Raw genomic sequence first — 19,790 nt, forward strand, 5'->3', positions numbered from 1 at the left:
ATGCACAATGCTTACTCTTCATAGATAAAGTATGGATGCTTGGCTTTTGGTGTTTGTTTTTTTTTTTTTTTTTTTTTTTTTTTTTTTTTTTTTTTTGTTGTTTTTTTTTGTTTGTTTTTTTTCCTAGCAGTCGGAAGAACGAGTATATCTCCTCTTTAAAAAGTCTAAAGTTACTGTAATAGGTGAAGATACATACATAGCATGGGACTTGCTGATGTGAACAGATATGTCTGAAAAACATTCCAAGGAAGTTAACCGAGTACATATGTGAATTGTCTTACACCTGCAGTTACTTTGATGGTAATTTTTAGGTGTAAAATGGATTCTTTTATTTCGACAGGAATATTTTTTTCTGTAGCTGAGGAAATTTCTCGGGAAAGTGATCCTACATAAACATACCTTGGTGTCTTACAGAACTGGACTGTTATAAATAAGGAAATGTCCTTGACTGTCAGGGTTATGTGACTGTAATGGAAAAAAAGTTTGGCCTTAAGTATCTGCTTTTGTGGTTTGGGTGTGGGTGTTCATTTTTTTTTTTTTTTTTTTTTTTTTCTGTAATACCAAGAAGCAATCAGAAAGAATGTTCCGAATTCCAGAGCTTCAGTTTTAGCGATAATTTCAAACTTTAACTTTTCTCCTTGAACAAGTTTCTTTTATAATGGAGCCAAAGTATCATTCTCCCTTCAGCTGGCTGTTCCAGGCAATTTGGATTTGCAACGTTTTGGCTTGCAGAGGTTTTGATTTTAGTTGTTTTAATTAAGTATATTTTTACAGGATTACTGTAGCATGGATCAATTCCATGGTTTTGTTTATTTTCATAAACTCTCAGTGCTTTTAGTCTCCTAAATCGAGATCTTGCTGCAAACAGCACAAGTCAGTCTCTGCTGCGGTTTGTACTAGAAACGTGCAAATGCTGCCATAAAAGAAAAAAAAAAACAACCAAACAACCAACCCAACAACAAACGACCCAAAACTTTGACGGCATTCATTTAGCATACACGTACGGACAAAAATAACCTCCCGCTTCGGTACAGATGGGTTGGCTAAACACAAAGGCACGCGCCGAAAATACCGGGAGCGCGGAAGCGCAGCCGCACGTACCTGCGGAGATGCTTGCGCGCCCCGGCCGCCGGCCCCGCGGTGCCACGTCTGCCGGCCCCGCGCACGCCGCGGGACCTTTATAGGGAACCCTCCCGGGGCCTAAAAATAAACTTGCGGGGCTGCCACGTCCACCCGTGCCGGAGAGGGAGGGGAGGGGGCGGAGAGGGACGCGCCGCAGGCTTTGACGTGGTCGCGGAAATGTCAGCGCCGCGCTTCCCCCGCGCAGCGCCCAGCCGCGCAGCGCCCAGCCGCGCAGCGCCCAGCCGCGCAGCGCCCAGCCGCGCAGCGCCCAGCCGCGCAGCGCCCAGCCGCGCAGCGCCCAGCCGCGCAGCGGGCCGGCTCCCGGGGCCGCCGGTGCGCGGCTTGCGCGGCCCCGCGGTGGGGACGCCGGGCTTTGGCTGGCCGGCGGCGCGCAGCACCGGCGCAGGCAGGCGCTCCCGTATCCCCCCCCCCCCCCCCCGGGTCTCCTTCGCCCCCTCTACCTGCTGCGCCCCGGCAGCGCCGGGCCCTCCCGTCCCGCGGGAGCCCCCCGCGGACCCCGGCACCCGCGGAGCTGCCCCTCGCCCGCCGCCTCCCCCCTTCCCTCTCCCCCCTGCCCTCTCCCCCCTGCCCTCTCGCCCCTTCCCTCTCCCCCCTGCCCTCTCCCCCTTCCCTCTCCCCCCTTCCCTCTCCCCCCTTCCCTCTCCCCCCTTCCCTCCCCCCCTGCCCTCTCCCCCCTTCCCTCCCCCCCTGCCCTCTCCCCCCTTCCCTCCCCCCCTGCCCTCTCCCCCCTTCCCTCTCCCCCCTTCCCTCTCCCCCCTTCCCTCTCGCCCCTTCCCTCTCCCCCCTTCCCTCTCGCCCCTTCCCTCTCGCCCCTTCCCTCTCGCCCCTTCCCTCTCGCCCCTTCCCTCTCGCCCCTTCCCTCTCGCCCCTGCCCTCCCCCCCTTCCCTCTCCCCCCTTCCCTCTCCCCCCTTCCCTCTCGCCCCTTCCCTCTCGCCCCTTCCCTCTCCCCCCTTCCCTCTCCCCCCTTCCCTCTCCCCCCTTCCCTCTCCCCCCTTCCCTCTCCCCCCTTCCCTCTCCCCCCTTCCCTCTCCCCCCTTCCCTCTCCCCCCTTCCCTCTCCCCCCTTCCCTCTCCCCCCTTCCCTCTCCCCCCTTTCCCTCTCCCTCCCGCTGCCGCAGCTCGCCGGGATTTGTTGTGCTCAGTTGTACCGGCGCTGGGGCTCCCCCTGCTCAGATCTGATCGCGAGGAGAAGCCTCAGGTCATGCTTTTTGGACTGCGGTAAGTAAAGGGAAATAAATAACAATAATAAATATATATATATAAATAAAATCAACCCAAACCCTTAAAAAATATGTATACACGCACATATATATATATATATACACACACATATATATATATATATATAAATAAAATCAACCCAGACCAAACCCCAAGCACAAAAATCTCAACCGGTTGCAACTTCTCGGCTGGCCCGGAGGGGGGAGCGCGGGGGAGGCAAAGGGAGGGATGCGAGCTGGCCCCAGCCCGGGGCAGCGCGGGCTGCGCGGCGACCCGCGCAGCGCCGGCGGGCGGGAGCCCCTCGCCCACCCCCCCCCCCCCCCCCCCCGCAGCTGCCGCTGCTCCGCCCCCCGCGGCGGGGCGCGGGAAGGGAGCGGAGCTTCCGCGCCGCCAACTTGGGGGGGAGCGGGCGGCTGCGCGGGGCTGCGCGGGGCGCGGCTGCGGCCATGGCGGCGTGAGGCGGCGGCGGGGAGCCCCGCGGAGCCTCCAGGTAACACACACCCCCCCCCCCCCCCCCCCCCACGTACCGCGCTCCGGCTGGAGGGGGTGGGGGGGGGCGCGACGGGGGCTTTCGGAGGGGCGCGGGGGTGGCGCGTCCCCGGCCGCCCCGCGTGGGCTTCGCCGGGGCGCCCCGCGGGGCGTGGGGGGGGGGGGGGGGGGGGCGGGTGCCGGCGGAGGGAGCTGGCGGAGCCCGGCTCGGGCACTGCCCGGCCCCCCACACCCCCCCCCCCCCCAAAATCCGCCGAGCACGGGCGGTCCCTTCGCCCCGGAGGCGCCGCCGCTTTGCTCGGGGAAAGGAAAACCAGCCGGGCCGAAACGCGGCGTGGAGCTCCCCACGCCGCCCCTCCCCGCGTGTAGGGGGTGTGCGCGTGTGCGTGCGTGGAATTTCTTGCCCAGGAGCGTGAGGTGCGTGGCGGTGGCTGAGCCCCGGCTGCGGGGGGGCAGCCGGTGGCTCCGAAGCGTTTTGCAGGGGGCTGGTCGCACCTCGGGGGGTGAAGTTTGCTCTGGCTCTTCTCCCGGTGCGAGCAGAGCGCGTGGAGGGCGCCGGCAGTTGTCCGAGAAACGTGGGGGTTTCAGTGGGATGGTCTTGCAGCACGGTCTGAAGTCCCCGTGTACTTTTATTGTCGCTGTTTACTTACCTGGGCTGGCTTCGGTCAGCGTGCTGTAACCGAATTTTGGCATTTTCTGAGTTGTGGAGTTTGTGTTACTGTTCTGCAGCGACACGGGAGGAGACATCTCGGGTCTGGTGTATTAATCCCTCTTTTTTTTGGGGAGGATTGCTTACCAGATAAATGATGGCTGTTGGGGTTTGTTGTACCATTCCCGATGCTAACGGTGCGCGGTAGATCGACGCAAGGATAATCTGCTCGGGATTATTCCTGGGGGGCAGCGGGGGTGGGGGGGGGACCTGTCGGTGCATCCACTCCTTTGGCGAAGTGGCCTATTGGCAGGACAGCTCTGTGCCTGCATTCACGCTCACCCTGACGGAGTTGGTTAGAATTTGCAAGATTACAACGAGGAAAAACATCCTAAAACTCAAAAGTGTTAAAGTTTTAGTACTAGCGTGCTGCAGCAGCCCTAGAGTAGCGCGTCTGAAGACGGTATTTTCTGAAAGCTGCCTAACTGCTCTTCGTGTGAGCTGTTGTGCGAAAGGCTGGAATGATGCAAACCTAGCTAGAGCCCTGTAAAAATAGAATTTTTCATAATGGAAACTGCGCTCAGATCTTAGTTGTAGCAGTATCAGCGTCTTCGGGTTGTTACGTAAGACTCTGACTCAGTTTAGCGAGGTTTGCCTCGCGAAGAACTGTTGAGTGTGGTGCTGTCACACAGATAATCAGTCGAAAGTGTGTTACTGCCTTGCACACCTGAGGTGTGGCCTCAGGTACTTTGCTCAGTCTAGTGGAAGATTTTGGTAGACTTCTGTGTTTTGTGCTGCGTTCCCACCTTCCTCTCCAGCAGGTACTGATGAACTAACTTTATTACATTTACTAATGCATTCATCTCATTTTCTCATTTTAATGCTGAACAGCTGTGAGGAGTCCTGCTGAGAGGGAGGATTTTGCTCTGGAGGGTGGCAGTTTACTTTTCTGTTGGAGAGGTTGTTTTGAACTAAGTGGTGTAAACACTTGCTTTGAACTTGTACTGCTTATTCCTTAGGATGTCGTAACAGTTTTGTTTTGGTTGAGAGAGCTGAAGGCATTGATATCTCTAGAGTCTAATTTCTTTTAATCTTTAACCAGTGCTGGTTTTTTAAAAGACTTAAAGGTAGTAGGAGTGCTCCTGCACTTTGTAATGATCCATAAACGTGGGTTGTATCAGGTTTGTTGTACTCATTTCCTGTTGGGCAGAGATGCAAAGGGTGGTAACTATGTATTGCTGCTGTTTTCAGAAGAAAAAAGAGTTGTGGTGTCTTTTTATTTTATTTTTTTTTTTTTTCCCCACCCCTTAGCTACTTAGGGAAACCACGCGGATTCTAACTTCTGTTGATGCAGTCTTATCCAAATAAAACGTAGTCTTATACAAATACAGGGTTTTCACTGAATGAAGCTCGTTACTTTCCAGTGAGTAAACTGCACGTTCGGAGCCACAAACCGCAGAAAGACGGCGTAAGACTCCTGTGAACTTCAGGTTCGGTGGTAGGGGTTGTGTGGAGGAATTCAGCCGAGGGAGCAGCCGGGCTCCTGGGACCCCTTCCTGCAGGGGCTGCTCCGTGCCCGGGCTTGGCTGGGGGTTATTTCTCTGCTTGAGGACACGTAGGTGGGTAGCTGGTGGTGCTATCAGGCCATAGCAGGTGTGTCCTAACAGTGCTAGGGGTTGGTAGGGGAGGGGGAAGGGAGGGCGTGTGCCATCCCATACTGAGCTATTTAAAGTAAAGCAGTATCTAGGAATTGGTTAATATGTTGTGCTGGCTGACTTCCGAAGGGCAGCGATAGATGGTTTAACGTTGGATTTAACGTCTGGTTTATAAAGATGGATACGATCTTGATATTTGGTAATATATGTTCTAAAGTTACTGTGGCTCCTGAGATGAATCGGTACTGCTGCTGCCGTAATTATAGGAAGCAGCACGGAGGAACTTCTCATTTTCTGTAATATTTTATGGAGATGTTTAACGGGAGTTCCTGTCAGTGCTGAGTTCTCCAAATTATTGTTGGTCATTGTATTTCTCTCCGTTGTCATCCTTTTATCCTCTTTGAGGTGCATACATTCCGATTCGGAAACAGTTTTAAGCCACAGACTATACATTTGCTCTTTCCTAATGTGTTTCATAAAGCTGTAACTGATTCAACAGAGAGTTCGTTTGTTTTGCTTTAATTTTTTGTTTGTTTGTTTGTTTTATTTTTTTTTTTTTTTAGTCAAACTCTTTAAACATTTTTCAAACTGGCCCTGCTGAGGTATGTTTGCCAGCTGTTTGCGATGGGCTAGTTTTAATTTCCAGGCTGCAGCACTGCAGCTGTGACCCACGGAAGGCAGGTGGCACTCTGCTCTCTGCCAGAGCTCAGGCTGTGCAGTCGAGGTGCAGTTTGCTGTTAAATCTGTTCTGAAAACAGCAAACTGTTTAAAAAAAAAAAAAAAAAAGGTTGGGGCTATTTTTTTTTTAGTTTGCTTCATAAATGTGTCTGATTATTTATTTCAGAAATTTGCCAGGTTACATCTGAGTGTAGCACATTTGCTTAACTTTTGTCAGGAAGGTAGCAAATGTAAACTGAGTTAATGACCCCAAAATTGCAGTCTAATTAGTGTCCTGTTCTTTCTTTCTTTCTTTCTTTTTTGCTAGAATGTCTATTCCAAAGTATGTAAATCTTTTGTCGTTTAGTGGATTTGTTCAGGCATCTCAAATTTGTGTCTTCCCTGAGGTACTATGATGCAATCCAATTGTCTGCTGTATAAATCAACTCTTATCTCCATACTCATTATTTTTGTACAAATATATTAATAAAACAAATTTTTATTTGGGGACCTCTTGGGAAGAAATCTGTACTTGTGTGCCAGGGTGTGTTAGAAAGTTGAGTAAGTTCACTGAGGAGCTGATGTTTGTCAGTGTTAGTAACAGAAAATTGGGATTGATATGGAGGCTGCAGTGAGGCCCTTGCAGGTGAAATTCTTGAGTTTAACTCAGTTTTTTAAACAGTTTGAATGATTTGGTCTAGAAAAACTTTAAATGCCGTGTAATGTGTCAGCTGCACTAACATTTCCAAACTTATCTCTAATTAGTTTATCTGTATTATGAAATTTCTCGTGTGGTAGCAAGGTAATAGATTTTAATTCCTCTTCTGATTTTAAAAATCAGGCTATACCCCTGAGCTTCAGTATACCTTAGAATTGTTGGATCTTCATTTCTGACAGAACTGGTCAAGCTTTTCAAGGCTACCCACCCCAGTAATGGAAATTAGTGTTTCACTTGGCGGATGTTGATTGAGTAGCTCTGCGTATTTGGCATGTAGTTTGCTGATTTTTTTAACTCCTTGCTAGATGAACAGCAACGTGCAACCACTTCACAGTATTTGTTTGGTTTAGGAGAAGCTCAGTTGTAACTTTTGGAGTGCTGAAACGCAGCCCGTCGTCCTTTCTCTCGTTAGTATTGGGAAGCTTTCTTAGGCTTTACTAAATACAATAAATGCATGGGAACATATGTGGTGGCTGCGGGGTTGGTTTATAATGTGAATGAAGAGATTGGCCATACTGCCGATTGTGAGATTTTTCTCACCTTCTCTTCCCCACCCCTTCCCCGAATTTCAAAATTTAGCTGCTTTCTCTGCTGCTCCCTTCCTTCCCTGAACTGCTAGTCCAGGTGGAAACCAGGAACGCTATTGAAATGTGCTTTCTGGTTAGACTTAGGTCTAGCTGAGAATCAAGAATGCTTAATGTAAAGTTAACTATAAGGACTCTGTAGTTAGAGAGAGTATTTTAATAATTCTGGGCCTTGTTCTTCTGACCTGCAGTAAGATTGTTGCTGAAGCACTCATTTCGATTGCTGGTGAACTCTACAGACAAAGGTATGCAAGTGAGTATTTGTGTTGTGGTTTTAAAAACGTTTTAGCTGTTTTTCTTCACCGTGTTTTCTCCAGTATAAAGTCACTCTAGATATTCCTGCTGCTTTTTTTTTTTTTTTTTTTTTTTTTTTGTGTGTGTGTTTTTCCATAATGTGAATCATTTCAGTGACGTGGTTTCAATGGAAACTCACTCATGTTTGCATTGGCAAAACCCCGCTAGCTATGAGGTGCACCCTAGGAGCTGAAGTGGCTTTGGTATGGGAGAGGACATGTGGGATGAAGCCATTTCTGTTGACCTTGTCTGATAGAAGTGAAATTGCTGACTACTTGTTGGAAACTCCTGGCCTTGCCAGTTACAGGAGGGTAGGTCGTGTGTTGCCTTCTGTCTCTCAAAGTCTGAGAAATTTTCAGGTTTTCTTTAATAAGTCGGAGTCAAAGTTGGAGGCTCTCCACAGTCGTTGGGCTTAATCTGAGTTTGGTTATTGATGGCCTCTTCTAATATATCTTGTTTGTTTTCTTATTCTGAACGTGCAGTAGGGTTATATGGTTGCTTTGTTTTATTAGATTTTGTCATCAAAAGCAGTGTGTCTGTATTCTGATTTTTATCTAGCTTCTCTAGCTCAAGTGCATGCTTTCCCTTGCTACTTTTTAAATCTAAGATACTGAAACACTTAATAAGGATGTCTAGGAGAGAGTAAGAGCACAAAATTGCTATTAGTGTCGGAGGTTACATTACCCATTATTATATAAACTATATTACACTTTAGCTACAAGATGGGATTTCGGCTTTGGAAGGGAATAGAGAGGACTGTATCCTGATAATGCTCTTCCAGGCATATCAGCCTGGGATAGGCCAAGAGTCCAGTGACTTTTATGAACCTTATGAACTATCTGTGATGCTGAAGTAGCTAACGATGATGTTGGTAGAGCTGTTGTCCCTTGCGCCTGTTTCTGATACTGCAGATCCACATTCTGACTCTCACTTGATAAGATACTTAAAAAAAATTCCTAGAGAAGCAACCAGCAAAGCCCCTTAATTTCTGTCCTGTAAGAAAAGCTTCTCTCTGTGGCCTGAAAACCACTGTATGCTGTGCTCCTCAAAGGCAGGCAGCCATAGATGGAGGATGCAGTGACAGTCAGAGGGGGGTGTTGTATTTTGTTGTCCTCCTTGGTGATTCTGGGTCTTTATGTCAGTCAGTTGTGTGCTGGGTCCTTTTAGTTGTGCCAGCGTAGCTCTTCATGTGGAGCCACGCTGTAAAAAATACTGGGGAACTGATCCTCTTAAAACCACCTCTTGTCGTTGAAGTACCCACGGCCACTGATCCCAGTAAGGCCCCCCAGGCACTGGTCTGGGCATGACTGCAGGTGTGCGACGAGTATTATCAGGTGAGGAAGGAGGGGAGAGTAGGATTGTGTGTGACGGTAAAAATTCTGATTAATCCCTCAGAAAGCAACAAATTTCAGGACTGGCAGAAGAGCTCTGGTGGATTTTTGCCCCAGCGGTTTGAAGTGTGTTCATACAGCTTTTTGTCAGGTTTTCTAAGAGGCAAGAGGCTCTCTTGCGGAGGTTGGAAATGGACTGGGGCAGGGGCACACGCCTGGCTTCACCCGGAGTCTGAGCTCATCTGCTGGGGACTGGGGTGCCTGGGCGGCTGTGCCTCACTGCATTGCGCTCCAGTGTGTGGGGAAGTGGGGAAATGCAGGGTGGTAACCGGCTCAGAACCGGAGCTCAGCCTTCCAGAGCTTGTCTGTCAGGCTTTGCTCTATTGAAAAATGATAATGGCTTCTGTTACCTGCTGTTGGAATGGATAGTATAAATCGACATAACTGTTCCGCATTGGTTTGCACGAAGCACGAGTTCATGCGTACAGATCTAGAGATGTGCGAGAGAGGAACTTGGTGTTTGTGGGGAGAAAAGCTCCTTTTGATGAATATGGGTATGTGTCCTAAAACTGCTGTTACCCCAGGCCTGGAGGCTCATGTAAGTGACGTAATTCTGTTGGGAAGCTTGCTTAGAGTTTGTAGGCTCACCTGAATTGTCCAAGAGAATTGCGAGATTTTCCAATTTCCCTTCTGTTGCTTTCCTGGATGCGCAGTGTTACACTCCTTACCTGAAGCATTAGGTAAGTCTTTAATGTTGAAGAAAACCGTGTAACTAGCAACAACGGCAAAAAGAGAGATCTGGGCTCTACATCTGAATCGCTCTTCTTCTTGCTGCTGTTGTCTGTTGTTTTAAATCAAATGAATGGTTTGGGTGGAGGGACTTTTTTCTTCCTTCAGTATCCTTTCTACAAGTGAGTTTGCAACTAGCTGCTATTAGAAAATTCCATTTTTGCTCACTTATCTGTAACTGGCAGGGAAAATTGTTTTGCTAATTTATTTAGTCTTAAGGCCAACAATTTCAGTGTCGGGGCTTGAAGAAAAATGGTCTTGAACTAGAGGTAAACACTTAATTCTGATATTTGACTTGAGTCTTTATATCTGTCTCTCAAACATGTAATCATAAAGTGCTCTTAAAAATAACTTGAGCAAAGGTGTTATTTGCCTTTGAGTACCCATATGAATGCACTGCCTGCAGTGGTCTATCTGCCTCTTGGGAAAACACACATTAGTCTTTTTATAGGGTCACTGTTGACAAAGCTTGTCCTTCAACCTCAGTTGCAGAGATTCTGTGTTGTAGTTGTTTTTTTTCCAGAGGGTTAAAACCCGCCCTGGTTTGTTGCAGAGGCATATCACTAATATTTTAATAAGAGGAAATCTAAGAATTGCATAATTGCAAATATAGGGAGCTCTGTTTCTTTGAGAGGAACAATTGAACAATTCATGTGCTTAACTTACCTTTTTCATCTGTTTTGATGTGTCGATTGTAGAAATCGGGTCTGGTTCATAGGTGCATGTATCTGTTAATTTTGTAGGTTTAGCATTCCCCATAAAAAAGTCCTTTAAAAGAGAGGTTTTTCTCCTGCTACTCTCATCAACTTTGATCTTTTTTATAAGCCTGAAATTGCTGACAGTGCCAGCACTGAAAGTTTTGAAAATGGCATTTGAAATGAGCAGAGCAGTTGAAACCGTATTTGTTCCCAGCTCTCTGCACACACTAGAACCTTCAAAGATTTATCTGTAGCCATGAATCAGGTCTGGAGAACTCAATTACAGATGAAACCTGAGGATCTAGAGGTTTCTGTTTTTAACCAGCAGATTTGGTTCACTTCTTGCCAAGCCAGATGCTTGTCTCCCCTTGCCACTTTCTGCATGGTGGGAAGTGTTGCTTTATGGCACGTTCGAGTCCCTTGTTTCTTTCTTGCTTATTTGGCAGCTAAAGCTTTCTAAACCTTATAAGAAATTATGCATAAGTATTGAATGTTCTTGCTTCCACATAAAAAAGTTATTTCCCACAAATCAATCTTCATGTGAAGAACAGTGTTTCTGTGTTTGTATTAATAATATCTATAGGTAGTTGGTAACTGGAATGATCAATCTCAGGCAAAACTGTCTGGCTGTTCCTGAATATCATTCATGTTGTCTCTAGGTACTTCTAATGCCACCCTGCATCCCAAAACATTAAGAAGAGCAAAAAACCCACAACCCTTTTGCCTTCATGATACCCATCTGTGTCGACTTCCATCATTGCATTAACTAGTCCTACAAGCATTAGGTTTGTGTGAACTGGAGTGCTTACGGGAGCCTTACTTTTGTGACTGAGTCATAGGGATTGGCGTTAACACGACTTAGTGTTATAACGTTCAGCTTTGCATGCCGTGCTGCCACTGAAAAGAGTCTGGAGTCGCTCTTGTAGGCAGCTAAGCAGGGAGGAACCTATGAGCAGACCTAACTGATAATCTCTTCAGCCTCAGCAATGGCAACTGGTACACAAACTATTATTATCTTCTTCTGAAATGTTGTTTTATTTAGCTTCTTTTTGCAGCAGTAGTTACTAAGATACTCTCACAATTTTAACAGCATTTAGGCTGATAACTGTACTCCTTCTCCCTTGGTCCCGAGAGCTCATCACCAGAGAAAGCTGTCGCATCAGTTTTCCATTATCAGTTTTTCTGGTGGTAGACCCGGCCATTCCAAACCGAGTGGAAATAGAGCATTCTTGCCCCAGGGTGCCTGTGGATGGAATCTCCGTTCACCCGGAGGAGTCCATTCGTGGTTTTCTGGTAAGCTCTCTCCCAGTGCATTCCACTATCACTCAGCATGTGGAGTGCAGGAGGCGAGTCGCTCCATGCAGAACCACTGAAATGACGAGGCTTCTCGTGTTTTATGCAGTGTGGCATGAAGTAAACTGGAGATGCTAGCTAACTGCCTGCCTCTAGCGTTTCTGTTGACTAGAAACTGCTGGTGAGGTGTTCGGTTCGCTCAAGGTTCTGAAACGTCAAGAATGATTAAGTATGACGTGTCTGTATAGTAAAACTGGAGTGTTGATAGATACTTAGGTAACGTGTGACAAATGTATTAGAATTAAATGTAGGCTCTGAGATTGTCAGATCTCCTTTGAGCAATAATTTCTGTGTAGGAATTGTTGGGTGAGGCTCAGTGATCAAAATTATTCTAGTTAGATGACTGGATCAGAGTAATGGTCTCTCCTGACATTAAAACCTATGTATAAATTAAAAGATTTGTATTAATTATAAAATGTGTCTGTGACGCCTGTAATTTCTTAAAGAGCTCTTTGCGAGCAGCATTTAAAAACGTCTCCTGGCTTACTGTATGCATGGTCAAAATCAACCTTACCTTCCAGTTCCTATATATACATGCATGCAGGGTTGTGTGGGTGGGAGTGTGTATGCTTTTCTTCTCTCTATACGTACACACGCATTTTTACAGTCTATTCCAGTTTGTCAAACAATGGTATTGGCTGGATCATGTGCTCCCTTGTTTGTTTAGTCAAAATGCTGCTGTCACATCCCAGACAAACAAAATATTAGTGGAAGGACAGAGAGGCCTTTCTGCTGGGAAGAACTTATCAGCTTCAGTCCAGTGGTTAGTGCACAAGACCATGCCAAAAGACAAAGTGAATTGAAATAGAGATCAGGAGACTGTTCTAATAGTTTAATTTTGAGCTCTGAAGAGCTCATCTCTTTGAAGAGCAAAGAAGTGTTGGCATCAAATACTGATTATATGTGCTATCTAAAATTCATAAACTTCTTAACTTTTTTCTGGCAAGCTGGACTGCAGGGCAGAGTGGAGCAAACTTTGCCTGAGAGTGAAAGAAATGAATAAAAGAAATGTAATTTAAATTAATCTTTCATGATGGCTATAGTGGGATCTTTTAAAGGCAGAGGTCACGATGTGATTTGCCTGGATTCAGAAGATACAATTGAATCAGTAGAATTTTGGTAAATTATGAAGTTATGTTGATTTAGATGGCCCAGAAACATGGACAAGCTAATGAGACTACAGTAATAAGAAAGTGCGTGGAAGTTTGAGGTTTTAATATGCGTTTATTTTCTGAAAGCTGAGGAACACTTTGTAAGTGCAAGTGTTCTTCCATAGTTTGCCTCTGATTAGATAATGTGTATATTGCCATGCACTCCTGCTGCAGGCTGTGATTAAGTCCATGTATTGTGTAAGATTTAAGTACAGTTGTTATGTTTTAATTTCTAAATCCTTCAGGTTATTTCCCCTTCTGTTCCCTGAGCCTGCAGCTGTATTTTCAAAAGTGGGATCAATAGGTCCTAATATGTTGAGATAATGTATGACAGTGTGTTGCTTTTGTAGGGTTGTCAATTAAAGGTTAGGTTGCTTAATGCTAATGAAGGGGTGTGGAATATTGAGGGTTGACATTAGCACTGATTTGTGGTCCAAAAAAATTTGGAAATAAATGTTCTACAGGGTTTGTTATCTACCTTTTAGTATAGCAATGCTAATAAAATGAGCTCTTACGCTCTGTTGAGTTCCTTTTTGGTCTATGTACATTTTAAGTCAAAACCAACAACAACAAAAAAGAGAATGTCTCTTGCTGTATTGTTTAGTAATTTGACTTAATTCTATTAGATCTGTCAGATGCAGGGTGATGCCTAAGGTATAAGGCAGGCCGGGGTACTTCTGCATTCTGCTAATAGGTTATATGTGCATAAATGTATTAATGGACCAATTATTTTCTAGATACTCGAGTGATTCTTTTGTGCATATAAATAAAATGATGTGAATGGCAGTGCTGGTGTGGTTTGCTGATCCCTCCCTGACTGATCCATCAAGGATGAGAGCCTGTGGCGAATTTTGTATCTAGGTGGAATGATCCTTTTCTGCTTTCCCTCTTCGGTAGGTCAGCCCGGGTGGTGTCCCAGCAGGTAAAACAGTGTCTGTGAGCAAACCACGTGCAAACTCAGCGTGCCGTGTTACCTCTGTCACATCGAAGACACGCAGGTCATCTTCCCTGCATTCCTGTAACCCAGGCGGAGCGTTCGGCAGTTGCTGGGCTTGGGGCTGGGGGGGTGCCGGGGGTGCAGGGGCTGGGGGGGTGCTGGGGCTGGGGGGGTGCAGGGGCTGGGGGGGGTGCTGGGGGTGCTGGGGCTGGGGGGGGTGCTGGGGGTGCCGGGGCTGGGGGGGGGTGCCGGGGCAAGCAGGAGCCTGCTGGCACCCATGCAGCTGTCTGGTTTTATTCCTGCTGCTCTGTCCTGAAGCCCAGTACAGAGAAGGGCAGAAGCTGTTGTGGGGGTGGGTGGTTTTGTTTGGTGTTTTTTGTGTTTTTTTTTTTTTTTTTTTTTTTTTTTTTTTTTTTTTTTTTTTTGTAATGCCTCATTCAAGGATTAAAGATGATGAGGTAGGAAGTGGGCAAGAGGGGGAGAAACAGCTGGTAAAAATAAGATGTGGGAGAGGACGTGTGGGATGAGTGGGAATGGAAAGCTTCAGAGGAAGCCAGAGCCCGTGTGTTGTGGGAGAACGGTGTGGTGGAAGCCAGTGGACTGGCCATGGGCACCTGCAAACGGGTGGAAACCTCTCCTCCTTCTGTCTGCCACTGCACACAGAACAGCCGGCACCCCCCGCGGGCTCGCAGTGTTACCCTCTTTGGCTCACCTTGGCTGTTCACAGAATCTGACTGCTTTTGGACTAGGTCAAGAAACAAGACGCCAGCCAGCCATATCCACTGCTGTTGCATTACTTTTCTTAGAGCACTTAGACGTAGACAATTAGCTAATGAAATGCTGAACATAGAGTTTCTCACACACATAACTGCATGAAACTTGGTGGCTGTGCTAATGTAAATAATTGGCAGGCAGAAGGAGCTGCTATATAATATAAATTACAGAAATGGAATCTCAAGTTGGAAAACTGGGTCAGGATAATTGGAATAATGTCACCAGCTCTGAGGGTGGACCGTTTCCATTTGCATGTTGAAGGTGTGTGGATCTCCAGGGCTTTCAGCTGTTTTTCAGGTACGAACTTTCCATGCAGCTTGTTTGTAATTTGCTTTGTGTTTCTCCAGTGAATTATGAGGTGCTTTGCAGTAGAACTCTACTATGGGTGATATGATACTATGGACATGTTATGGAGAAAAATAAGTTAATTTTTCAAACTTAGAAAGTGCACAATGAAGTATGTGCTTTAATTTATGGGATGGCTTTACTTATCTCTTGAGTTCCAGAAATAAGTGTGAAACGGCAACAACCTTGTTTTAACTCTTTGAGAAAGATCTTTTGGCTCAGTGTGGTTACTTCATAACCTAGAGCTAGATACTGCACCTTTCATTCCTTCTCAAAGAGGGAAAAAAAAAAAAAAAAAAAAAAAGCAACATTTTTTACTGAAGCAACCAAAAAGCCAATCCTCTCAGTTGTCTGAGACTTTATGATCAGCAGAAGATCTGTGAAGCATTACGGCTTGGTTTGGTGTGGGAACAGAGTTCACATAGCTCGGAATATCATGGTGGAACTCTGTCCGAGTTCCACGTATTGTGATGAATATAGAACAAAAAATCTTTGCTTCAGTCATCTGTAATACAAAGTGTACTTGGAGATAATAATAAGACTTTCAGTATGGCTTCTTTATTCCCCTGTCAGCACATCCAGACCTTTTTTCCTCTGTGTCTTTAAATACCTTCTTGAAAATCTTTCGAAGGTAGTTTTATTAACTTAACATAGTGTAGATGTCTAGCTGTGAGGAATAAGTCACAATGACTTGTAGTGTTGTGTCAAAAATATCATTAAGAGGCTTAGAACAAAGGGAGCAATTAATGAACAGTCTTCACTGTGAACAAATGTCAGAGACTCCTCCAGGGCTAAGCTGCTTCCGTGCCATATTCGTTAATTGCTCTTTTGAACAAGGTTGGTGTTGATGACTGAATTTAATTAAGCATACCTGAGAAAATCCACAGAAAGAGATCAGAAGTATTAGAATGAAAAATTTTCATTTAATTTAATAAATAAAGACTTTTTCCTTCTCAGGGGTGTTTTATACTTCATGTAGCTGTTTGTGGCTGACACTTCCCCCTAACTTTTGGGATTGTCTTCACTGGAGATTTTGGCAGAAGATTATTGTTTGCTTCAGGATGCGTGCCAAATACCATGCTCACATTTAAACCTCTGTGATTAAAAATGCATTAAAATCTGCCATAATGGAAGACAGCTCTTGGAACTGTCTCAGTCTACCTGTCGGAATGTGGCAGGTAAGGGAAGAAGTTAATGTGAGTAGAAAGGTAGAGCTCTTGAACTCTAATTGCTAAATCCCATTCCAAACTTGCTGACTCTGTGCCTTGGATAAAAATATCTCCTTGGGAAAACTAGACAGCAGCTTGATAGCATAAACCCTTATGTAAAACTTGACTGTCCATTGTACTCAGCGACTTACAGGTCTAAATTGAAACTTGATGAACGGTGGTCCCCAGCATCCACGTTGGTATGTGGAATGTAGTAACACATACACCACCATGTTTATTTGTTACATATTTTATTCTATTTTGTCACTCGATAAACCAGATGCAGTGGTGGTCAGTACACTGTAGGCACCTGGAAAAGTTTATCTAGAAGATGAAGGCTATTTTGGTAAGATTTTTTTTCTGCATTGAACTGAAAGTTGCAATGATATATGGAAATACTGTTCTTTTGGGTGTTGGTGAGACTAATACATGCCACAGATTACCTCTTCTATATTATAATTGCTGTTTCCAGGTATTTATTTTGGTTTTATTCATAGGTTCTCTTGTGTAAAGTCAATCAAAATAGGAAGAAGGGTTTTGTGAAAGAACGTGGCAGTAGTTTGCAGTTTTGAGCCAAGTGGTAACTGGAAGCTTTAATGGCCTTGCTGCACCACTTTAGAAGTGGAGATGTGCCACTGGATGGACGTGTCAGAATTTAGTAAAAATAGAATATCCTGAGGTGGGCATTCATCCAGAAATCTAAAACTAGCGTTGTATCCTGGATATGATACTGCAGATGGTCACAAGAACTAAATAGTATTCAGCACCCTCTGTTATTCAGGCAGGTCTTAACACATTTACTTTAAGTATTTTATGGCTTTATGCAAGGCTGACTTACTGCTATTGCTGTTGTTCTTTATACGGCATCAAGATGTGTAATGTGTCTCACGGGTATTAAAACTAAGTCTGGGCCAGAGACGTTTAGCGTCGTCCTGCGTGAATGGGAGTTGGTGGCACGACTCCAGCTGACTTCAGCTGGGAGTATAAGCAGATCCTGACTATTTCTGGTAACGTATATAAACACACGGGCAGTTGGTGGGATTGAGAGTGGTTTATTTCACATTATACTATTTTACTTGTAGTCTTCCAGTGGAGTTTTGTGAAATAAGCTTGAGGAAAAGTGCTATCCCCTGTATTAGGAGAATGTAAGGCTTGAGGAGAAACAGAGCCTTGGGTATTATGGTTTGATGAATTGCTTGAATATTTATGCAAATTACAGTAGATTCTGACTTAATTGTATGGGGAAAGTCTCTATCGACTTTTTCTTTCCATTATCCTGCTCTCTCCTGCCCCTTTCAGGAAAAATAAAGGAACATATGCTGTTTAAGGACTGTGAGCAGGAGGTTTCTTTAAAACCCATTGGAATGACCTCTAGAAGTAAGACAGGATTTTCCTATGACTTACTGATTGAGTACAGGTGGTAGTTCTTGTGGGTGTTTTCAGAGAGTGGTTACAAGAGCATGTGTTTCTATTTTCTTTCTCATTCCCTCTCAATATATACCTCTGTGTGTGTGTGTGGAGGGCGATGTGAGAGACACAACAGAACTTTGTGTATATGTAAATATTCTCTTAGAGGACAAACATCTAGGAAAAAAAAAATTACCTTATTTGCTATATTTTAACTGTATATGGCCATATTTTTTAAAAAATGCAAGCAGAGTATAATTTTTTTTTTTTTTATATTATCACTAAAGGACTGGCTTCTGGCTTTTAAAAACATGATTTTTAAGTAAGGTGAGAGACTTCTGCTCTATGCTTCTGGATTTGCCTGCAGATCTTTACTGCTTTGCTCACACGTGGTGTGTGGGTTTTTTTTTATTTTTTTTTTTTTTTTTTTAAAGCATAAATTCTTCTGTTATATTGAATAATTGTGAACATTTTAACAACTTCTTGGAGGGTAAAAAAAAAAAAAAGTCTTCATCCTTAATTTAAATGATGAATAATATTTTAATTTGGTATCACTTCTATGAGTTTAGGTAATGCTGGGAATGATGAGGTTGAAGTTTTAGATGTAACATTCACTGATACAGTAAAGAGAAAGTTATTCACATGTTCAGAAGTGGTGGTACAACAGGTAGAGTGGGTAAGGCAGAAATGTAATTTGTGTAAAGATTCCTGGCAGAGACTTTTTCTGTTTATTTGCCATAGGTTAGTGGCAGGTTTTAAAATAGTGGTGGAATCTGAGTGGCACTTGTGCTTTGAAAGCCGAGGGTGGAAAAAACCCCACGTATGAAATGTTCCATAACGGTATTTTTGAAGTGATTGCATGTTTTGTCTCTCCTGGCGTTACGAGAGCTTTTCAGGCGGTAGGTTTCCAGGACAGCGTTCTCTCTTCTCCTTTTTCTGTCTTCCCAAAGAAGCCCTTAGGGAAGGGGGAGGGAATTGAAGGTGGGATGCTCGCCAGCAACTGCCGGGTGGCTGACCCCCTCCACCCCGTGCTAGAGGGATGAGCTAGCAAGAACAATTTCTCTGGTTCCTCTTCACCTATGAGATGCTAAATTTCATATGCTTCATGCCTTTATGGAACGAGAAGTACTACAGATCAGTAAGCCCAAACCCAGTGGTCTAAGCAAGTTTGGGTTTTTATTTTAGTTATGTCTTTGCTATTGTGGGAACACTAAATGAATAAGGGGCTTCAGGAAGAAAAGTAGGCTTTTCCCCACCAAAATAAACCCGACTTTAACATGCCTGTAGCGGGGCAGGGTGCCACAGGGATCTTGGTTTCTTATTTGCATCTTGGAGGAGCAGGCATTACGGCCACGCTGCCACGGGAGTGGGTGGCTTTACGAGAGCATCAGCCTCGATGAAACGCGGTGCGTTAGCTGGCAGCAGAAATGAGTCCTGCGGATCTGGTTTACTTTCCAAGTGAAATTTCCGTGTGCATAAGTTTATGTGTTCTTCACCTGCTGGGAAGCAGTAAATGCGAGCGCCAAAAAGAAACTTCTGAAACCACATAGTACAGGAGGAATTTGGGGAAAGCTGAATATTGTGTCATGGGATCTAGTGAAGTTAGAGTTATTATCTTAGATTGATACCTATAACAAAGGTATATAAATAAAGAAATAACATATAATAGATAACAAAAAATACAGGTCTATAAAGCCTTTTTCCCATCCAGGGGGAGAAATTAATTTGTACGTGCTGTTTGCGAAACCTTTTGTAAAGCAGTTCAGACGGCTTCAGTGGAGGGTACTATATAGGTAAAGAAGTCAGTTACATCCAAGTTCAGTGAACTTTTTTTTTTTTAAGTAAGCACTTAGGAGCTACTAATACTCTGATAAAGGCAAAATTCTGATGGTGTTCTAGAGTTTATCTGGACAGCAACATCAATAGTTGAAAAAGACATTTAAAATAGGAAAATTCAGAAGAGCTTTGGTTTCTCCAGTCTTTCTTTTTCAAAAGAAGTTCTGATTGTTTTCTAAGACTCGTTTGAAAAAAAAAAAAAAAAAAAAAACACCAACAATGACAAAACCCCTCAAAACAACACCACCTCCTGCCCCCTCCCCAAACCCGACCAATTTAATGCCTATTTAAAATCCAGTGACTGTGCTGGCCTAGCTGGAGGGCTGGTGAAAACTCCTGAAGGCAGAGCTCATTTCTGGACTCTCCCCGTTCCCCTATCCCTCCGGTCCTGTGCTGCTTGGTAAAAGCAGCCACGTTTGTGGCTGGGATGGTTCATATCTCTTTATAAATAGGATTTAAATTTCACAGAAATAAATCATTCCCATATTATTGTTAGTTTTAATACTAATTTTAGACAAAGTTGCTTTAGATAAGGGGAAAAAAAAAATCCT

At 44.8% G+C, this 19,790-nt stretch overlaps 1 protein-coding gene and 1 long non-coding RNA gene across 8 annotated transcripts in view; one reads left to right on the forward strand and one right to left on the reverse strand.

Moving 5' to 3' along the window:
* SEMA5A (semaphorin 5A) overlaps positions 1-19,790 on the forward strand; it is a 498,071-nt gene that overhangs the window by 159,915 nt on the left and 318,366 nt on the right. The window contains exon 1 of one of the 7 annotated variants that reach the window (XM_042806861.1): positions 2,280-2,361. The exons of 2 other annotated variants lie outside the window; for them this stretch is intronic. The gene's annotated coding sequence lies outside the window, so the exon portion shown is untranslated. Of the gene's footprint in view, positions 1-2,279; positions 2,362-2,797; positions 2,855-3,249; positions 3,271-4,302; positions 4,324-5,096; positions 5,122-19,790 lie in introns of those variants that run through there. 4 more of the 7 variants (XM_042806860.1, XM_042806862.1, XM_042806863.1 and 1 more) reach the window with 4 other exon arrangements.
* Positions 502-2,357, reverse strand: LOC122154812. The gene is made up of 2 exons (XR_006166900.1): positions 2,292-2,357; positions 502-1,200 (listed from the first exon to the last, which is right to left on the reverse strand). It is a non-coding gene; the product is annotated as an uncharacterized LOC122154812 (long non-coding RNA).

Source organism: Tyto alba, unplaced genomic scaffold, assembly GCF_018691265.1.
Source record: "Tyto alba isolate M040663 unplaced genomic scaffold, T.alba_DEE_v4.0 Super-Scaffold_48, whole genome shotgun sequence".
Taxonomy (NCBI): domain Eukaryota; kingdom Metazoa; phylum Chordata; class Aves; order Strigiformes; family Tytonidae; genus Tyto; species Tyto alba.